Consider the following 21,405-nt stretch of genomic DNA (forward strand, 5'->3'; position numbering starts at 1 on the left):
TACACCTATGTGGGTAGAGAATACCCTGCATTCCATCTCGTTGGCACGCTGGTGCTGTGGCTAGCACAGTCACCTCGCAGGATGGCCCTCCTGTGTGGAGTTTACATGTTCTTCCCGTGTCAGCGTCAGTGGGTTCTATCCAGGCGATGGGGATTCCCCCACAATGTCAAGACATGTCAGGTTGTGTGAATGTGAGTGTGAATGTCTGTCTCAGTCCTGCCAGAATCTGGATCCCTGTCCAGGGTGAACCTTGCCTTCGGCTCCGGTCCCCACACAACCCAGAATAGGATAAGAGGTTAAAGATGACGGATGGAAAAATACTACTAGTAGTAGTGGACTGGTGGAGCAATGGATCATAGAAGTCACGGTTCAGATAAGCACGAAAGAAACAAGGGAGCAAACATAACTTTTAGATTTATTTACAATCTGATGGTTAACGTTAAAACGTTCTTTACACTTGCTACATTATGGTTATAACTTTATAACACAACAATTAATAACCCACAACTAATCCTCTTTAACAGGAAAACACCACAGCACACAACAATTTGTGACACTAATAATTGTACATTTATAAAATTTCAGCGCCAAACAGCATGCTTGGTACAGCTCTGTAGCTAGCCGTTAGCACAACACTCTGCTAACAGCTGGGAGAGGCTCCGTCGCGTTACTTAAAGAACAGAAAAGAGCGATGCAGGAGGAACAAAGACAGTCCGGAGATGCACCAATATAGTCTGTGCACAAGAGAGGAGCTGTGTCTGCTGTTTGGAAGTGCTTTGGTTTGAAAAAATCGGACGTTTTGCGAGTTTGGAGCCACTGTTGTTATCGGATTTTTTCAAACCAAAACACTTCCAAAGAGCAGACACAGCTCCTCTCTTGTGCACCAATATAGCCTGTTCACCTTCTTCCACCTCACAGATGATGTCACCGTTTCCATAGTAACAGCTTTTTCCGTGACAATACAGATAGTGTTTCTTCACATCAAAGCCAATGTCCTTTGATGTCAAAGATCAGAAAACAGAGTTTATAGATAGGACTAAGATTCACTGATCCATTAAATTTGAAGTGTTTTGGTTTTAAAAAATCCGACTTTTTGCGAGTTTGGAGCCACTGTTGTTGCCACTGGTGGTAACACGAGCAACTTACGTCACCTCAGGAGAAAACGTGAGTTATTTTCATGTGTATAATAGATGCAATCTGAAATGTACACCGTGAAAACTGCAAACCTATCTACGTCATATTTTTATGTTTGTTAAATTATCAGTAGCTATAACTAAATGATATGCTTAGTATGCATATTCCAAACAAAAACACTTTAAAAACACTTTTTTTTTGCTTTTTGGGGTATTTTGGTGAGACACCCAGCCCGAGATCCACCAGAGATTCCTTAGATGGTATGGAATGTCACGGCCCTCCAGACCACAGAGGTGTAGGCCGGTGTGCTACACCCCTGTGGGTAGAGGATACCCTGCATTCCATCTCGTTGGCACGCTGGTGCTGTGGCTAGCACACCTTGCAGGAAGGCCCTTCTTTGTGGAGTTTACATGTTCTTCCCGTGTCAGCGTCAGTGGGTTCTATCCAGGCGATGGGGATTCCCCCACAATGTCAAAACATGTTAGGTTGTGTGAATGTGAGTTGTGTAAATGTGAGTTGGGTGAATATGAGTTGGGTCCACCAGATTCCTTAGATGGAATGGAGTGCCACGGGGTATCCTCCAGACCACAGAAGTGTAGGCCGGTGTGCTACACCTCTGTGGGTAGAGAATACCCTGCATTCCATCTCGTTGGCACGCTGGTGCTGTGGCTAGCACAGTCACCTCGCAGGATGGCCCTCCTGTGTGGAGTTTACATGTTCTTCCCGTGTCAGCGTCAGTGGGTTCTATCCAGGCGATGGGGATTCCCCCACAATGTCAAAACATGTTAGGTTGTGTGAATGTGAGTTGTGTAAATGTGAGTTGGGTGAATATGAGTTGGGTCCACCAGATTCCTTAGATGGAATGGAGTGCCACGGGGTATCCTCCAGACCACAGAAGTGTAGGCCGGTGTGCTACACCTCTGTGGGTAGAGAATACCCTGCATTCCATCTCGTTGGCACGCTGGTGCTGTGGCTAGCACAGTCACCTCGCAGGATGGCCCTCCTGTGTGGAGTTTACATGTTCTTCCCGTGTCAGCGTCAGTGGGTTCTATCCAGGCGATGGGGATTCCCCCACAATGTCAAGACATGTCAGGTTGTGTGAATGTGAGTGTGAATGTCTGTCTCAGTCCTGCCAGAATCTGGATCCCTGTCCAGGGTGAACCTTGCTTTCGGCTCCGGTCCCCACCCAACCCAGAATAGGATAAGAGGTTAAAGATGACGGATGGAAAAATAATACTAGTAGCAGTGGACTGGTGGAGCAACGGATCATAGAAGTCACGGTTCAGATAAGCACGAAAGAAACAAGGGAGCAAATATAACTTTTAGATTTATTTACAATCTGATGGTTAACGTTAAAACGTTCTTTACACTTGCTACATTATGGTTATAACTTTATAACACAACAATTAATAATCCACAACTAATCCTCTTTAACAGGAAAACACCACAGCACACAACAATTTGTGACACTAATAATTGTACATTTATAAAATTTCAGCGCCAAACAGCATGCTTGGTACAGCTCTGTAGCTAGCCGTTAGCACAACAGTCTGCTAACAGCTGGGAGAGGCTCCGTCGCGTTACTTAAAGAACAGAAAAGAGCGATGCAGGAGGAACAAAGACAGTCCGGAGATGCACCAATATAGTCTGTGCACAAGAGAGGAGCTGTGTCTGCTGTTTGGAAGTGTTTTGGTTTGAAAAAATCGGACGTTTTGCGAGTTTGGAGCCACTGTTGTTGTCGGATTTTTTCAAACCAAAACACTTCCAAACAGCAGACACAGCTCCTCTCTTGTGCGCCAATATAGCCTGTTTACCTTCTTCCACCTCACAGATGATGTCACCGTTTCCATAGTAACAGCTTTTTCCGTGACAATACAGATAGTGTTTCTTCACATCAAAGCCAATGTCCTTTGATGTCAAAGATCAGAAAACAGAGTTTATAGATAGGACTAAGATTCACTGATCCATTAAATTGGAAGTGTTTTGGTTTTAAAAAATCCGACGTTTTGCGAGTTTGGAGCCACTGTTGTTGCCACTGGTGGTAACACGAGCAACTTACGTCACCTCAGGAGAAAACGTGAGTTATTTTCATGTGTATAATAGATGCAATCTGAAATGTACACCGTGAAAACTGCAAACCTATCTACGTCATATTTTTATGTTTGTTAAATTATCAGTAGCTATAACTAAATGATATGCTTAGTATGCATATTACAAACAAAAACACTTTAAAAACACTTTTTTTTTTGCTTTTTGGGGTATTTTGGTTAGACACCCAGCCCGAGATCCACTAGAGATTCCTTAGATGGTATGGAATGTCACGGCCCTCCAGACCACAGAGGTGTAGGCCGGTGTGCTACACCCCTGTGGGTAGAGGATACCCTGCATTCCATCTCGTTGGCACGCTGGTGCTGTTGCTAGCACAGTCACCTTGCAGGAAGGCCCTTCTTTGTGGAGTTTACATGTTCTCCCCGTGTCAGCGCGTCAGTGGGTTCTATCCAGGCGATGGGGATTCCCCCACAATGTCAAAACATGTTAGGTTGTGTGAATGTGAGTTGTGTAAATGTGAGTTGGGTGAATATGAGTTGGGTCCACCACATTCCTTAGATGGAATGGAGTGCCACGGGGTATCCTCCAGACCACAGAAGTGTAGGCCGGTGTGCTACACCTATGTGGGTAGAGAATACCCTGCATTCCATCTCGTTGGCACGCTGGTGCTGTGGCTAGCACAGTCACCTCGCAGGATGGCCCTCCTGTGTGGAGTTTACATGTTCTTCCCGTGTCAGCGTCAGTGGGTTCTATCCAGGCGATGGGGATTCCCCCACAATGTCAAAACATGTTAGGTTGTGTGAATGTGAGTTGCGTAAATGTGAGTTGGGTGAATATGAGTTGGGCCCACCAGATTCTTTAGATGGAATGGAGTGCCACGGGGTATCCTCCAGATCACAGAAGTGTATGCCGGTGTGCTACACCTCTGTGGGTAGAGAATACCCTGCATTCCATCTCGTTGGCACGCTGGTGCTGTGGCTAGCACAGTCACCTCGCAGGATAGCCTTCCTGTGTGGAGTTTACATGTTCTTTCCGTGTCATCTCAGTGGGTTCTATCCAGGCGATGGGGATTCCCCCACAATGTCAAGACATGTCAGGTTGTGTGAATGTGAGTGTGAATGTCTGTCTCAGTCCTGCCAGAATCTGGATCCCTGTCCAGGGTGAACCTTGCCTTCGGCTCCGGTCCCCACACAACCCAGAATAGGATAAGAGGTTAAAGATGACGGATGGAAAAATACTACTAGTAGCAGTGGACTGGTGGAGCAACGGATCATAGAAGTCACGGTTCAGATAAGCACGAAAGAAACAAGGGAGCAAATATAACTTTTAGATTTATTTACAATCTGATGGTTAACGTTAAAACGTTCTTTACACTTGCTACATTATGGTTATAACTTTATAACACAACAATTAATAACCCACAACTAATCCTCTTTAACAGGAAAACACCACAGCACACAACAATTTGTGACACTAATAATTGTACATTTATAAAATTTCAGCGCCAAACAGCATGCTTGGTACAGCTCTGTAGCTAGCCGTTAGCACAACAGTCTGCTAACAGCTGGGAGAGGCTCCGTCGCGTTACTTAAAGAACAGAAAAGAGCGATGCAGGAGGAACAAAGACAGTCCGGAGATGCACCAATATAGTCTGTGCACAAGAGAGGAGCTGTGTCTGCTGTTTGGAAGTGTTTTGGTTTGAAAAAATCGGACGTTTTGCGAGTTTGGAGCCACTGTTGTTGTCGGATTTTTTCAAACCAAAACACTTCCAAACAGCAGACACAGCTCCTCTCTTGTGCGCCAATATAGCCTGTTTACCTTCTTCCACCTCACAGATGATGTCACCGTTTCCATAGTAACAGCTTTTTCCGTGACAATACAGATAGTGTTTCTTCACATCAAAGCCAATGTCCTTTGATGTCAAAGATCAGAAAACAGAGTTTATAGATAGGACTAAGATTCACTGATCCATTAAATTGGAAGTGTTTTGGTTTTAAAAAATCCGACGTTTTGCGAGTTTGGAGCCACTGTTGTTGCCACTGGTGGTAACACGAGCAACTTACATCACCTCAGGAGAAAACGTGAGTTATTTTCATGTGTATAATAGATGCAATCTGAAATGTACACCGTGAAAACTGCAAACCTATCTACGTCATATTTTTATGTTTGTTAAATTATCAGTAGCTATAACTAAATGATATGCTTAGTATGCATATTACAAACAAAAACACTTTAAAAACACTTTTTTTTTTGCTTTTTGGGGTATTTTGGTTAGACACCCAGCCCGAGATCCACTAGAGATTCCTTAGATGGTATGGAATGTCACGGCCCTCCAGACCACAGAGGTGTAGGCCGGTGTGCTACACCCCTGTGGGTAGAGGATACCCTGCATTCCATCTCGTTGGCACGCTGGTGCTGTTGCTAGCACAGTCACCTTGCAGGAAGGCCCTTCTTTGTGGAGTTTACATGTTCTCCCCGTGTCAGCGCGTCAGTGGGTTCTATCCAGGCGATGGGGATTCCCCCACAATGTCAAAACATGTTAGGTTGTGTGAATGTGAGTTGTGTAAATGTGAGTTGGGTGAATATGAGTTGGGTCCACCACATTCCTTAGATGGAATGGAGTGCCACGGGGTATCCTCCAGACCACAGAAGTGTAGGCCGGTGTGCTACACCTATGTGGGTAGAGAATACCCTGCATTCCATCTCGTTGGCACGCTGGTGCTGTGGCTAGCACAGTCACCTCGCAGGATGGCCCTCCTGTGTGGAGTTTACATGTTCTTCCCGTGTCAGCGTCAGTGGGTTCTATCCAGGCGATGGGGATTCCCCCACAATGTCAAAACATGTTAGGTTGTGTGAATGTGAGTTGCGTAAATGTGAGTTGGGTGAATATGAGTTGGGCCCACCAGATTCTTTAGATGGAATGGAGTGCCACGGGGTATCCTCCAGATCACAGAAGTGTATGCCGGTGTGCTACACCTCTGTGGGTAGAGAATACCCTGCATTCCATCTCGTTGGCACGCTGGTGCTGTGGCTAGCACAGTCACCTCGCAGGATAGCCTTCCTGTGTGGAGTTTACATGTTCTTTCCGTGTCATCTCAGTGGGTTCTATCCAGGCGATGGGGATTCCCCCACAATGTCAAGACATGTCAGGTTGTGTGAATGTGAGTGTGAATGTCTGTCTCAGTCCTGCCAGAATCTGGATCCCTGTCCAGGGTGAACCTTGCCTTCGGCTCCGGTCCCCACACAACCCAGAATAGGATAAGAGGTTAAAGATGACGGATGGAAAAATACTACTAGTAGCAGTGGACTGGTGGAGCAACGGATCATAGAAGTCACGGTTCAGATAAGCACGAAAGAAACAAGGGAGCAAATATAACTTTTAGATTTATTTACAATCTGATGGTTAACGTTAAAACGTTCTTTACACTTGCTACATTATGGTTATAACTTTATAACACAACAATTAATAACCCACAACTAATCCTCTTTAACAGGAAAACACCACAGCACACAACAATTTGTGACACTAATAATTGTACATTTATAAAATTTCAGCGCCAAACAGCATGCTTGGTACAGCTCTGTAGCTAGCCGTTAGCACAACAGTCTGCTAACAGCTGGGAGAGGCTCCGTCGCGTTACTTAAAGAACAGAAAAGAGCGATGCAGGAGGAACAAAGACAGTCCGGAGATGCACCAATATAGTCTGTGCACAAGAGAGGAGCTGTGTCTGCTGTTTGGAAGTGTTTTGGTTTGAAAAAATCGGACGTTTTGCGAGTTTGGAGCCACTGTTGTTGTCGGATTTTTTCAAACCAAAACACTTCCAAACAGCAGACACAGCTCCTCTCTTGTGCGCCAATATAGCCTGTTTACCTTCTTCCACCTCACAGATGATGTCACCGTTTCCATAGTAACAGCTTTTTCCGTGACAATACAGATAGTGTTTCTTCACATCAAAGCCAATGTCCTTTGATGTCAAAGATCAGAAAACAGAGTTTATAGATAGGACTAAGATTCACTGATCCATTAAATTGGAAGTGTTTTGGTTTTAAAAAATCCGACGTTTTGCGAGTTTGGAGCCACTGTTGTTGCCACTGGTGGTAACACGAGCAACTTACGTCACCTCAGGAGAAAACGTGAGTTATTTTCATGTGTATAATAGATGCAATCTGAAATGTACACCGTGAAAACTGCAAACCTATCTACGTCATATTTTTATGTTTGTTAAATTATCAGTAGCTATAACTAAATGATATGCTTAGTATGCATATTACAAACAAAAACACTTTAAAAACACTTTTTTTTTTGCTTTTTGGGGTATTTTGGTTAGACACCCAGCCCGAGATCCACTAGAGATTCCTTAGATGGTATGGAATGTCACGGCCCTCCAGACCACAGAGGTGTAGGCCGGTGTGCTACACCCCTGTGGGTAGAGGATACCCTGCATTCCATCTCGTTGGCACGCTGGTGCTGTTGCTAGCACAGTCACCTTGCAGGAAGGCCCTTCTTTGTGGAGTTTACATGTTCTCCCCGTGTCAGCGCGTCAGTGGGTTCTATCCAGGCGATGGGGATTCCCCCACAATGTCAAAACATGTTAGGTTGTGTGAATGTGAGTTGTGTAAATGTGAGTTGGGTGAATATGAGTTGGGTCCACCACATTCCTTAGATGGAATGGAGTGCCACGGGGTATCCTCCAGACCACAGAAGTGTAGGCCGGTGTGCTACACCTATGTGGGTAGAGAATACCCTGCATTCCATCTCGTTGGCACGCTGGTGCTGTGGCTAGCACAGTCACCTCGCAGGATGGCCCTCCTGTGTGGAGTTTACATGTTCTTCCCGTGTCAGCGTCAGTGGGTTCTATCCAGGCGATGGGGATTCCCCCACAATGTCAAAACATGTTAGGTTGTGTGAATGTGAGTTGCGTAAATGTGAGTTGGGTGAATATGAGTTGGGCCCACCAGATTCTTTAGATGGAATGGAGTGCCACGGGGTATCCTCCAGATCACAGAAGTGTATGCCGGTGTGCTACACCTCTGTGGGTAGAGAATACCCTGCATTCCATCTCGTTGGCACGCTGGTGCTGTGGCTAGCACAGTCACCTCGCAGGATAGCCTTCCTGTGTGGAGTTTACATGTTCTTTCCGTGTCATCTCAGTGGGTTCTATCCAGGCGATGGGGATTCCCCCACAATGTCAAGACATGTCAGGTTGTGTGAATGTGAGTGTGAATGTCTGTCTCAGTCCTGCCAGAATCTGGATCCCTGTCCAGGGTGAACCTTGCCTTCGGCTCCGGTCCCCACACAACCCAGAATAGGATAAGAGGTTAAAGATGACGGATGGAAAAATACTACTAGTAGCAGTGGACTGGTGGAGCAACGGATCATAGAAGTCACGGTTCAGATAAGCACGAAAGAAACAAGGGAGCAAATATAACTTTTAGATTTATTTACAATCTGATGGTTAACGTTAAAACGTTCTTTACACTTGCTACATTATGGTTATAACTTTATAACACAACAATTAATAACCCACAACTAATCCTCTTTAACAGGAAAACACCACAGCACACAACAATTTGTGACACTAATAATTGTACATTTATAAAATTTCAGCGCCAAACAGCATGCTTGGTACAGCTCTGTAGCTAGCCGTTAGCACAACAGTCTGCTAACAGCTGGGAGAGGCTCCGTCGCGTTACTTAAAGAACAGAAAAGAGCGATGCAGGAGGAACAAAGACAGTCCGGAGATGCACCAATATAGTCTGTGCACAAGAGAGGAGCTGTGTCTGCTGTTTGGAAGTGTTTTGGTTTGAAAAAATCGGACGTTTTGCGAGTTTGGAGCCACTGTTGTTGTCGGATTTTTTCAAACCAAAACACTTCCAAACAGCAGACACAGCTCCTCTCTTGTGCACCAATATAGCCTGTTTACCTTCTTCCACCTCACAGATGATGTCACCGTTTCCATAGTAACAGCTTTTTCCGTGACAATACAGACAGTGTTTCTTCACATCAAAGCCAATGTCCTTTGATGTCAAAGATCAGAAAACAGAGTTTATAGATAGGACTAAGATTCACTGATCCATTAAATTGGAAGTGTTTTGGTTTTAAAAAATCCGACGTTTTGCGAGTTTGGAGCCACTGTTGTTGCCACTGGTGGTAACACGAGCAACTTACGTCACCTCAGGAGAAAACGTGAGTTATTTTCATGTGTATAATAGATGCAATCTGAAATGTACACCGTGAAAACTGCAAACCTATCTACGTCATATTTTTATGTTTGTTAAATTATCAGTAGCTATAACTAAATGATATGCTTAGTATGCATATTACAAACAAAAACACTTTAAAAACACTTTTTTTTTTGCTTTTTGGGGTATTTTGGTTGGACACCCAGCCCGAGATCCACTAGAGATTCCTTAGATGGTATGTAATGTCACGGCCCTCCAGACCACAGAGGTGTAGGCCGGTGTGCTACACCCCTGTGGGTAGAGGATACCCTGCATTCCATCTCGTTGGCACGCTGGTGCTGTTGCTAGCACAGTCACCTTGCAGGAAGGCCCTTCTTTGTGGAGTTTACATGTTCTCCCCGTGTCAGCGCGTCAGTGGGTTCTATCCAGGCGATGGGGATTCCCCCACAATGTCAAAACATGTTAGGTTGTGTGAATGTGAGTTGTGTAAATGTGAGTTGGGTGAATATGAGTTGGGTCCACCACATTCCTTAGATGGAATGGAGTGCCACGGGGTATCCTCCAGACCACAGAAGTGTAGGCCGGTGTGCTACACCTATGTGGGTAGAGAATACCCTGCATTCCATCTCGTTGGCACGCTGGTGCTGTGGCTAGCACAGTCACCTCGCAGGATGGCCCTCCTGTGTGGAGTTTACATGTTCTTCCCGTGTCAGCGTCAGTGGGTTCTATCCAGGCGATGGGGATTCCCCCACAATGTCAAAACATGTTAGGTTGTGTGAATGTGAGTTGCGTAAATGTGAGTTGGGTGAATATGAGTTGGGCCCACCAGATTCTTTAGATGGAATGGAGTGCCACGGGGTATCCTCCAGATCACAGAAGTGTATGCCGGTGTGCTACACCTCTGTGGGTAGAGAATACCCTGCATTCCATCTCGTTGGCACGCTGGTGCTGTGGCTAGCACAGTCACCTCGCAGGATAGCCTTCCTGTGTGGAGTTTACATGTTCTTTCCGTGTCATCTCAGTGGGTTCTATCCAGGCGATGGGGATTCCCCCACAATGTCAAGACATGTCAGGTTGTGTGAATGTGAGTGTGAATGTCTGTCTCAGTCCTGCCAGAATCTGGATCCCTGTCCAGGGTGAACCTTGCCTTCGGCTCCGGTCCCCACACAACCCAGAATAGGATAAGAGGTTAAAGATGACGGATGGAAAAATACTACTAGTAGCAGTGGACTGGTGGAGCAACGGATCATAGAAGTCACGGTTCAGATAAGCACGAAAGAAACAAGGGAGCAAATATAACTTTTAGATTTATTTACAATCTGATGGTTAACGTTAAAACGTTCTTTACACTTGCTACATTATGGTTATAACTTTATAACACAACAATTAATAACCCACAACTAATCCTCTTTAACAGGAAAACACCACAGCACACAACAATTTGTGACACTAATAATTGTACATTTATAAAATTTCAGCGCCAAACAGCATGCTTGGTACAGCTCTGTAGCTAGCCGTTAGCACAACAGTCTGCTAACAGCTGGGAGAGGCTCCGTCGCGTTACTTAAAGAACAGAAAAGAGCGATGCAGGAGGAACAAAGACAGTCCGGAGATGCACCAATATAGTCTGTGCACAAGAGAGGAGCTGTGTCTGCTGTTTGGAAGTGTTTTGGTTTGAAAAAATCGGACGTTTTGCGAGTTTGGAGCCACTGTTGTTGTCGGATTTTTTCAAACCAAAACACTTCCAAACAGCAGACACAGCTCCTCTCTTGTGCACCAATATAGCCTGTTTACCTTCTTCCACCTCACAGATGATGTCACCGTTTCCATAGTAACAGCTTTTTCCGTGACAATACAGACAGTGTTTCTTCACATCAAAGCCAATGTCCTTTGATGTCAAAGATCAGAAAACAGAGTTTATAGATAGGACTAAGATTCACTGATCCATTAAATTGGAAGTGTTTTGGTTTTAAAAAATCCGACGTTTTGCGAGTTTGGAGCCACTGTTGTTGCCACTGGTGGTAACACGAGCAACTTACGTCACCTCAGGAGAAAACGTGAGTTATTTTCATGTGTATAATAGATGCAATCTGAAATGTACACCGTGAAAACTGCAAACCTATCTACGTCATATTTTTATGTTTGTTAAATTATCAGTAGCTATAACTAAATGATATGCTTAGTATGCATATTACAAACAAAAACACTTTAAAAACACTTTTTTTTTTGCTTTTTGGGGTATTTTGGTTGGACACCCAGCCCGAGATCCACTAGAGATTCCTTAGATGGTATGTAATGTCACGGCCCTCCAGACCACAGAGGTGTAGGCCGGTGTGCTACACCCCTGTGGGTAGAGGATACCCTGCATTCCATCTCGTTGGCACGCTGGTGCTGTTGCTAGCACAGTCACCTTGCAGGAAGGCCCTTCTTTGTGGAGTTTACATGTTCTCCCCGTGTCAGCGCGTCAGTGGGTTCTATCCAGGCGATGGGGATTCCCCCACAATGTCAAAACATGTTAGGTTGTGTGAATGTGAGTTGTGTAAATGTGAGTTGGGTGAATATGAGTTGGGTCCACCAGATTCCTTAGATGGAATGGAGTGCCACGGGGTATCCTCCAGACCACAGAAGTGTAGGCCGGTGTGCTACACCTATGTGGGTAGAGAATACCCTGCATTCCATCTCGTTGGCACGCTGGTGCTGTGGCTAGCACAGTCACCTCGCAGGATGGCCCTCCTGTGTGGAGTTTACATGTTCTTCCCGTGTCAGCGTCAGTGGGTTCTATCCAGGCGATGGGGATTCCCCCACAATGTCAAAACATGTTAGGTTGTGTGAATGTGAGTTGCGTAAATGTGAGTTGGGTGAATATGAGTTGGGTCCACCAGATTCCTTCGATGGAATGGAGTGCCACGGGGTATCCTCCAGACCACAGAAGTGTAGGCCGGTGTGCTACACCTATGTGGGTAGAGAATACCCTGCATTCCATCTCGTTGGCACGCTGGTGCTGTGGCTAGCACAGTCACCTCGCAGGATGGCCCTCCTGTGTGGAGTTTACATGTTCTTCCCGTGTCAGCGTCAGTGGGTTCTATCCAGGCGATGGGGATTCCCCCACAATGTCAAGACATGTCAGGTTGTGTGAATGTGAGTGTGAATGTCTGTCTCAGTCCTGCCAGAATCTGGATCCCTGTCCAGGGTGAACCTTGCCTTCGGCTCCGGTCCCCACACAACCCAGAATAGGATAAGAGGTTAAAGATGACGGATGGAAAAATACTACTAGTAGTAGTGGACTGGTGGAGCAATGGATCATAGAAGTCACGGTTCAGATAAGCACGAAAGAAACAAGGGAGCAAACATAACTTTTAGATTTATTTACAATCTGATGGTTAACGTTAAAACGTTCTTTACACTTGCTACATTATGGTTATAACTTTATAACACAACAATTAATAACCCACAACTAATCCTCTTTAACAGGAAAACACCACAGCACACAACAATTTGTGACACTAATAATTGTACATTTATAAAATTTCAGCGCCAAACAGCATGCTTGGTACAGCTCTGTAGCTAGCCGTTAGCACAACACTCTGCTAACAGCTGGGAGAGGCTCCGTCGCGTTACTTAAAGAACAGAAAAGAGCGATGCAGGAGGAACAAAGACAGTCCGGAGATGCACCAATATAGTCTGTGCACAAGAGAGGAGCTGTGTCTGCTGTTTGGAAGTGCTTTGGTTTGAAAAAATCGGACGTTTTGCGAGTTTGGAGCCACTGTTGTTATCGGATTTTTTCAAACCAAAACACTTCCAAACAGCAGACACAGCTCCTCTCTTGTGCACCAATATAGCCTGTTCACCTTCTTCCACCTCACAGATGATGTCACCGTTTCCATAGTAACAGCTTTTTCCGTGACAATACAGATAGTGTTTCTTCACATCAAAGCCAATGTCCTTTGATGTCAAAGATCAGAAAACAGAGTTTATAGATAGGACTAAGATTCACTGATCCATTAAATTTGAAGTGTTTTGGTTTTAAAAAATCCGACTTTTTGCGAGTTTGGAGCCACTGTTGTTGCCACTGGTGGTAACACGAGCAACTTACGTCACCTCAGGAGAAAACGTGAGTTATTTTCATGTGTATAATAGATGCAATCTGAAATGTACACCGTGAAAACTGCAAACCTATCTACGTCATATTTTTATGTTTGTTAAATTATCAGTAGCTATAACTAAATGATATGCTTAGTATGCATATTCCAAACAAAAACACTTTAAAAACACTTTTTTTTTGCTTTTTGGGGTATTTTGGTGAGACACCCAGCCCGAGATCCACCAGAGATTCCTTAGATGGTATGGAATGTCACGGCCCTCCAGACCACAGAGGTGTAGGCCGGTGTGCTACACCCCTGTGGGTAGAGGATACCCTGCATTCCATCTCGTTGGCACGCTGGTGCTGTGGCTAGCACACCTTGCAGGAAGGCCCTTCTTTGTGGAGTTTACATGTTCTTCCCGTGTCAGCGTCAGTGGGTTCTATCCAGGCGATGGGGATTCCCCCACAATGTCAAAACATGTTAGGTTGTGTGAATGTGAGTTGTGTAAATGTGAGTTGGGTGAATATGAGTTGGGTCCACCAGATTCCTTAGATGGAATGGAGTGCCACGGGGTATCCTCCAGACCACAGAAGTGTAGGCCGGTGTGCTACACCTCTGTGGGTAGAGAATACCCTGCATTCCATCTCGTTGGCACGCTGGTGCTGTGGCTAGCACAGTCACCTCGCAGGATGGCCCTCCTGTGTGGAGTTTACATGTTCTTCCCGTGTCAGCGTCAGTGGGTTCTATCCAGGCGATGGGGATTCCCCCACAATGTCAAGACATGTCAGGTTGTGTGAATGTGAGTGTGAATGTCTGTCTCAGTCCTGCCAGAATCTGGATCCCTGTCCAGGGTGAACCTTGCTTTCGGCTCCGGTCCCCACCCAACCCAGAATAGGATAAGAGGTTAAAGATGACGGATGGAAAAATAATACTAGTAGCAGTGGACTGGTGGAGCAACGGATCATAGAAGTCACGGTTCAGATAAGCACGAAAGAAACAAGGGAGCAAATATAACTTTTAGATTTATTTACAATCTGATGGTTAACGTTAAAACGTTCTTTACACTTGCTACATTATGGTTATAACTTTATAACACAACAATTAATAATCCACAACTAATCCTCTTTAACAGGAAAACACCACAGCACACAACAATTTGTGACACTAATAATTGTACATTTATAAAATTTCAGCGCCAAACAGCATGCTTGGTACAGCTCTGTAGCTAGCCGTTAGCACAACAGTCTGCTAACAGCTGGGAGAGGCTCCGTCGCGTTACTTAAAGAACAGAAAAGAGCGATGCAGGAGGAACAAAGACAGTCCGGAGATGCACCAATATAGTCTGTGCACAAGAGAGGAGCTGTGTCTGCTGTTTGGAAGTGTTTTGGTTTGAAAAAATCGGACGTTTTGCGAGTTTGGAGCCACTGTTGTTGTCGGATTTTTTCAAACCAAAACACTTCCAAACAGCAGACACAGCTCCTCTCTTGTGCGCCAATATAGCCTGTTTACCTTCTTCCACCTCACAGATGATGTCACCGTTTCCATAGTAACAGCTTTTTCCGTGACAATACAGATAGTGTTTCTTCACATCAAAGCCAATGTCCTTTGATGTCAAAGATCAGAAAACAGAGTTTATAGATAGGACTAAGATTCACTGATCCATTAAATTGGAAGTGTTTTGGTTTTAAAAAATCCGACGTTTTGCGAGTTTGGAGCCACTGTTGTTGCCACTGGTGGTAACACGAGCAACTTACGTCACCTCAGGAGAAAACGTGAGTTATTTTCATGTGTATAATAGATGCAATCTGAAATGTACACCGTGAAAACTGCAAACCTATCTACGTCATATTTTTATGTTTGTTAAATTATCAGTAGCTATAACTAAATGATATGCTTAGTATGCATATTACAAACAAAAACACTTTAAAAACACTTTTTTTTTTGCTTTTTGGGGTATTTTGGTTAGACACCCAGCCCGAGATCCACTAGAGATTCCTTAGATGGTATGGAATGTCACGGCCCTCCAGACCACAGAGGTGTAGGCCGGTGTGCTACACCCCTGTGGGTAGAGGATACCCTGCATTCCATCTCGTTGGCACGCTGGTGCTGTTGCTAGCACAGTCACCTTGCAGGAAGGCCCTTCTTTGTGGAGTTTACATGTTCTCCCCGTGTCAGCGCGTCAGTGGGTTCTATCCAGGCGATGGGGATTCCCCCACAATGTCAAAACATGTTAGGTTGTGTGAATGTGAGTTGTGTAAATGTGAGTTGGGTGAATATGAGTTGGGTCCACCACATTCCTTAGATGGAATGGAGTGCCACGGGGTATCCTCCAGACCACAGAAGTGTAGGCCGGTGTGCTACACCTATGTGGGTAGAGAATACCCTGCATTCCATCTCGTTGGCACGCTGGTGCTGTGGCTAGCACAGTCACCTCGCAGGATGGCCCTCCTGTGTGGAGTTTACATGTTCTTCCCGTGTCAGCGTCAGTGGGTTCTATCCAGGCGATGGGGATTCCCCCACAATGTCAAAACATGTTAGGTTGTGTGAATGTGAGTTGCGTAAATGTGAGTTGGGTGAATATGAGTTGGGCCCACCAGATTCTTTAGATGGAATGGAGTGCCACGGGGTATCCTCCAGATCACAGAAGTGTATGCCGGTGTGCTACACCTCTGTGGGTAGAGAATACCCTGCATTCCATCTCGTTGGCACGCTGGTGCTGTGGCTAGCACAGTCACCTCGCAGGATAGCCTTCCTGTGTGGAGTTTACATGTTCTTTCCGTGTCATCTCAGTGGGTTCTATCCAGGCGATGGGGATTCCCCCACAATGTCAAGACATGTCAGGTTGTGTGAATGTGAGTGTGAATGTCTGTCTCAGTCCTGCCAGAATCTGGATCCCTGTCCAGGGTGAACCTTGCCTTCGGCTCCGGTCCCCACACAACCCAGAATAGGATAAGAGGTTAAAGATGACGGATGGAAAAATACTACTAGTAGCAGTGGACTGGTGGAGCAACGGATCATAGAAGTCACGGTTCAGATAAGCACGAAAGAAACAAGGGAGCAAATATAACTTTTAGATTTATTTACAATCTGATGGTTAACGTTAAAACGTTCTTTACACTTGCTACATTATGGTTATAACTTTATAACACAACAATTAATAACCCACAACTAATCCTCTTTAACAGGAAAACACCACAGCACACAACAATTTGTGACACTAATAATTGTACATTTATAAAATTTCAGCGCCAAACAGCATGCTTGGTACAGCTCTGTAGCTAGCCGTTAGCACAACAGTCTGCTAACAGCTGGGAGAGGCTCCGTCGCGTTACTTAAAGAACAGAAAAGAGCGATGCAGGAGGAACAAAGACAGTCCGGAGATGCACCAATATAGTCTGTGCACAAGAGAGGAGCTGTGTCTGCTGTTTGGAAGTGTTTTGGTTTGAAAAAATCGGACGTTTTGCGAGTTTGGAGCCACTGTTGTTGTCGGATTTTTTCAAACCAAAACACTTCCAAACAGCAGACACAGCTCCTCTCTTGTGCACCAATATAGCCTGTTTACCTTCTTCCACCTCACAGATGATGTCACCGTTTCCATAGTAACAGCTTTTTCCGTGACAATACAGACAGTGTTTCTTCACATCAAAGCCAATGTCCTTTGATGTCAAAGATCAGAAAACAGAGTTTATAGATAGGACTAAGATTCACTGATCCATTAAATTGGAAGTGTTTTGGTTTTAAAAAATCCGACGTTTTGCGAGTTTGGAGCCACTGTTGTTGCCACTGGTGGTAACACGAGCAACTTACGTCACCTCAGGAGAAAACGTGAGTTATTTTCATGTGTATAATAGATGCAATCTGAAATGTACACCGTGAAAACTGCAAACCTATCTACGTCATATTTTTATGTTTGTTAAATTATCAGTAGCTATAACTAAATGATATGCTTAGTATGCATATTACAAACAAAAACACTTTAAAAACACTTTTTTTTTTGCTTTTTGGGGTATTTTGGTTAGACACCCAGCCCGAGATCCACTAGAGATTCCTTAGATGGTATGTAATGTCACGGCACTCCAGACCACAGAGGTGTAGGCCGGTGTGCTACACCCCTGTGGGTAGAGGATACCCTGCATTCCATCTCGTTGGCACGCTGGTGCTGTTGCTAGCACAGTCACCTTGCAGGAAGGCCCTTCTTTGTGGAGTTTACATGTTCTCCTCGTGTCAGCGCGTCAGTGGGTTCTATCCAGGCGATGGGGATTCCCCCACAATGTCAAAACATGTTAGGTTGTGTGAATGTGAGTTGTGTAAATGTGAGTTGGGTGAATATGAGTTGGGTCCACCAGATTCCTTAGATGGAATGGAGTGCCACGGGGTATCCTCCAGACCACAGAAGTGTAGGCCGGTGTGCTACACCTATGTGGGTAGAGAATACCCTGCATTCCATCTCGTTGGCACGCTGGTGCTGTGGCTAGCACAGTCACCTCGCAGGATGGCCCTCCTGTGTGGAGTTTACATGTTCTTCCCGTGTCAGCGTCAGTGGGTTCTATCCAGGCGATGGGGATTCCCCCACAATGTCAAAACATGTTAGGTTGTGTGAATGTGAGTTGCGTAAATGTGAGTTGGGTGAATATGAGTTGGGTCCACCAGATTCCTTCGATGGAATGGAGTGCCACGGGGTATCCTCCAGACCACAGAAGTGTAGGCCGGTGTGCTACACCTATGTGGGTAGAGAATACCCTGCATTCCATCTCGTTGGCACGCTGGTGCTGTGGCTAGCACAGTCACCTCGCAGGATGGCCCTCCTGTGTGGAGTTTACATGTTCTTCCCGTGTCAGCGTCAGTGGGTTCTATCCAGGCGATGGGGATTCCCCCACAATGTCAAAACATTTTAGGTTGTGTGAATGTGAGTTGCGTAAATGTGAGTTGGGTGAATATGAGTTGGGTCCACCAGATTCCTTAGATGGAATGGAGTGCCACGGGGTATCCTCCAGACCACAGAAGTGTAGGCCGGTGTGCTACACCTATGTGGGTAGAGAATACCCTGCATTCCATCTCGTTGGCACGCTGGTGCTGTGGCTAGCACAGTCACCTCGCAGGATGGCCCTCCTGTGTGGAGTTTACATGTTCTTCCCGTGTCAGCGTCAGTGGGTTCTATCCAGGCGATGGGGATTCCCCCACAATGTCAAGACATGTCAGGTTGTGTGAATGTGAGTGTGAATGTCTGTCTCAGTCCTGCCAGAATCTGGATCCCTGTCCAGGGTGAACCTTGCCTTTGGCTCCGGTCCCCACACAACCCAGAATAGGATAAGAGGTTAAAGATGACGGATGGAAAAATACTACTCGTAGCAGTGGACTGGTGGAGCAACGGATCATAGAAGTCACAGTTCAGATAAACACGAAAGAAACAAGGGATCAAATATAACTTTTAGATTTATTTACAATCTGATGGTTAACGTTAAAACGTTCTTTACAATTGCTACATTATGGTTATAACATTATAACACAACAATTAATAACCCACAACTAATGCTCTTTAACAGGAAAACACCACAGCACACAACAATTTGTGACACTAATAATTGTACATTTATAAAATTTCAGCGCCAAACAGCAAGCTTGGTACAGCTCTGTAGCTAGCCGTTAGCACAACAGTCTGCTAACAGCTGGGAGAGGCTCCGTCGCGTTACTTAAAGAACAGAAAAGAGCGATGCAGGAGGAACAAAGACAGTCCGGAGATGCACCAATATAGTCTGTGCACAAGAGAGGAGCTGTGTCTGCTGTTTGGAAGTGTTTTGGTTTGAAAAAATCGGACGTTTTGCGAGTTTGGAGCCACTGTTGTTGTCGGATTTTTTCAAACCAAAACACTTCCAAACAGCAGACACAGCTCCTCTCTTGTGCACCAATATAGCCTGTTTACCTTCTTCCACCTCACAGATGATGTCACCGTTTCCATAGTAACAGCTTTTTCCGTGACAATACAGACAGTGTTTCTTCACATCAAAGCCAATGTCCTTTGATGTCAAAGATCAGAAAACAGAGTTTATAGGTAGGACTAAGATTCACTGATCCATTAAATTGGAAGTGTTTTGGTTTTAAAAAATCCGACGTTTTGCGAGTTTGGAGCCACTGTTGTTGCCACTGGTGGTAACACGAGCAACTTACGTCACCTCAGGAGAAAACGTGAGTTATTTTCATGTGTATAATAGATGCAATCTGAAATGTACACCGTGAAAACTGCAAACCTATCTACGTCATATTTTTATGTTTGTTAAATTATCAGTAGCTATAACTAAATGATATGCTTAGTATGCATATTCCAAACAAAAACACTTTAAAAACACTTTTTTTTTTGCTTTTTGGGGTATTTTGGTTAGACACCCAGCCCGAGATCCACCAGAGATTCCTTAGATGGTATGGAATGTCACGGCCCTCCAGACCACAGAGGTGTAGGCCGGTGTGCTACACCCCTGTGGGTAGAGGATACCCTGCATTCCATCTCGTTGGTACGCTGGTGCTGTTGCTAGCACAGTCACCTTGCAGGAAGGCCCTTCTTTGTGGAGTTTACATGTTCTCCCCGTGTCAGCGCGTCAGTGGGTTCTATCCAGGCGATGGGGATTCCCCCACAATGTCAAAACATGTTAGGTTGTGTGAATGTGAGTTGTGTAAATGTGAGTTGGGTGAATATGAGTTGGGTCCACCAGATTCCTTAGATGGAATGGAGTGCCATGGGGTATCCTCCAGACCACAGAAGTGTAGGCCGGTGTGCTACACCTCTGTGGGTAGAGAATACCCTGCATTCCATCTCGTTGGCACGCTGGTGCTGTGGCTAGCACAGTCACCTCGCAGGATGGCCCTCCTGTGTGGAGTTTACATGTTCTTCCCGTGTCAGCGTCAGTGGGTTCTATCCAGGCGATGGGGATTCCCCCACAATGTCAAAACATGTTAGGTTGTGTGAATGTGAGTTGTGTAAATGTGAGTTGGGTGAATATGAGTTGGGTCCACCAGATTCCTTAGATGGAATGGAGTGCCACGGGGTATCCTCCAGACCACAGAAGTGTAGGCCGGTGTGCTACACCTCTGTGGGTAGAGAATACCCTGCATTCCATCTCGTTGGCACGCTGGTGCTGTGGCCAGCACAGTCACCTCGCAGGATGGCCCTCCTGTGTGGAGTTTACATGTTCTTCCCGTGTCAGCGTCAGTGGGTTCTATCCAGGCGATGGGGATTCCCCCACAATGTCAAAACATGTTAGGTTGTGTGAATGTGAGTTGCGTAAATGTGAGTTGGGTGAATATGAGTTGGGTCCACCAGATTCCTTAGATAGAATGGAGTGCCACGGGGTATCCTCCAGACCACAGAAGTGTAGGCCGGTGTGCTACACCTCTGTGTGTAGAGAATACCCTGCATTCCATCTCGTTGGCACGCTGGTGCTGTGGCTAGCACAGTCACCTCGCAGGATGGCCCTCCTGTGTGGAGTTTACATGTTCTTCCCGTGTCAGCGTCAGTGGGTTCTATCCAGGCGATGGGGATTCCCCCACAATGTCAAGACATGTCAGGTTGTGTGAATGTGAGTGTGAATGTCTGTCTCAGTCCTGCCAGAATCTGGATCCCTGTCCAGGGTGAACCTTGCCTTCGGCTCCGGTCCCCACCCAACCCAGAATAGGATAAGAGGTTAAAGATGACGGATGGAAAAATACTACTAGTAGCAGTGGACTGGTGGAGCAACGGATCATAGAAGTCACGGTTCAGATAAGCACGAAAGAAACAAGGGAGCAAATATAACTTTTAGATTTATTTACAATCTGATGGTTAACGTTAAAACGTTCTTTACACTTGCTACATTATGGTTATAACTTTATAACACAACAATTAATAACCCACAAGTAATCCTCTTTAACAGGAAAACACCACAGCACACAACAATTTGTGACACTAATAATTGTACATTTATAAAAT

Source organism: Cebidichthys violaceus, unplaced genomic scaffold (assembly GCF_023349555.1).
Source record: "Cebidichthys violaceus isolate CVI_PGR_0920_01 unplaced genomic scaffold, fCebVio1.0.p SCAF_13, whole genome shotgun sequence".
In the NCBI taxonomy this organism is placed as follows: Eukaryota; Metazoa; Chordata; class Actinopteri; order Perciformes; family Stichaeidae; genus Cebidichthys; species Cebidichthys violaceus.